We start from the raw sequence: 1,660 nt of genomic DNA, 5'->3' as shown, positions 1-1,660 counted from the left end.
AATAGCAGAGCTGAGGCCTTTTTATTGCTACAAGACTGCTCCAGGGGAACAAGTGTCTCTGTTCTAAGATGCAGGCAGGATGGGGAATAACCATTGCTGAGAATCTTTCCACAAGATTGCTCTCTCTTGCTGCTGCTCAGCAGAAAGCCCTTAGCATTTGGGCGCCTACCATCTGTTTAATAGACATCATAGAAGTCTTGGTTTCTGAGATTTCTGGAGTGAAATTCAGGACAAAGCAATCTCTTTGCAAATATTCAGGCAGCTTTTCTCCTTCAGGGAAGAGATAAAGCGATGTCTGCCTGCAAATGTGAACATTCAGCGAGGAATGCTCAGATAGAAGGCTTTGTGACAGCCTCTGATGGTAAAAGGAACCTCTGCAAATCCATAATAACATTAACTGTCCGGAGATTTTTTTTTTTCAATGTCCAGTACTGCAACTGAAGACAATGCTGATTCTTGAGGGTAAGTCCAAAATGGCAGACTTCTATTTCTCACAGGCGTTTCTATGCCTTCATATACAGAGTTTTGTTTAACTTTTTTTTTTTTTTTTTTGCCTGATTAGCAAATGAATCTCTGGACCTAAGTCTTTTTATTTTGGATTGTTTCTGTGAGCTAGATTCCCAGATGTGGAATAATCTCCATACAAACGGTATGAACATTTTTAAGGCTGTTGATTGGCATCGCCAAAGCTTTGCAAGAAGATTGAACCAATTTACACTCCCACCAGCAGTGCAGGAGAATATATTTAAATGCAAATCTTAAGCAAGCAGAGTGTCTCTTTCTTAGGTATTTCACTTAAAAAAATTTTTTTTTAATGCTAAGCAAAAGCTGACCCAGGATGTTAAAAAAAGAAAGTCTGGTATAAAAGTGGGATGTAGTTTAAACAGTTTGGGCAAAAAATAAGCTTTAAAAAGGCCTAGGCAGGATGATAAAAATGTTAAGGCGCCACAGCATGAAACACAACTCCAAAGGGGCCATTAACATTTTGGTTTAGGTTGGGATGGTAACCGACAAGACTGTTGGGTGTGGCCAACGTACCAAATTCTAATTCATAAAAAGCAGAATATTAATACTTCGTTCTAAAGACGACTTAAGACGTCCAAAGCCAGAGTCTGGAGTAGCGTCTGAAACTCAATCCTGTGAAAACGATAGACAGCCGTGCCCCTGAACTATGATCAATGCTTATCTCGTCCTCCGCGGTACAAGACGCCGGTGTAACCTAAGTCCACGGGGAGCAGGGTGGGACCCTGGGTTTGGCCGACCCCTCCAGTCACGCCCCGGCCCGGGTGTTGGGGCCAGGCCGGTACATGCCTGCGAGCCTTCCATTACTACTTCTCCAAGCCCCATTCCGACCCGCTCATCAGAGAGGCCCCAACTCGGCCCTGCCACTTCTTCCTCACTTCTGGTCCCCTCTCCATCCCTCCTCTTCAGGCCCTCCCCAGCTCCTCCTTCGCCTCCTGCCCCCAGGGCTCTGGCCCTCCCCAGCACACCGCTATCCCGGCCCCTAGGTCCTCGGCCGGGCTCCTCGCCCCTCCCCCAGACTCCCGCAGCCAATCAGCACGCGGCCCCGCCCCTCGCGGCGACTCCGGGGCGGGCCGGCCCAGCGCAGGCCGCGCGGGTCTGAGGGCGGTGTCGCGGGCGGGAGCGATGGGGCCTGGCG

The sequence above is a fragment of the Nannospalax galili genome, unplaced genomic scaffold (genome assembly GCF_000622305.1).
Source record: "Nannospalax galili isolate Female #2095 unplaced genomic scaffold, S.galili_v1.0 scaffold104, whole genome shotgun sequence".
Classification (NCBI taxonomy): Eukaryota; Metazoa; Chordata; class Mammalia; order Rodentia; family Spalacidae; genus Nannospalax; species Nannospalax galili.
The sequence above is the reverse complement of the archived record's forward strand: the minus strand, read 5'-3'. Positions refer to the sequence as shown.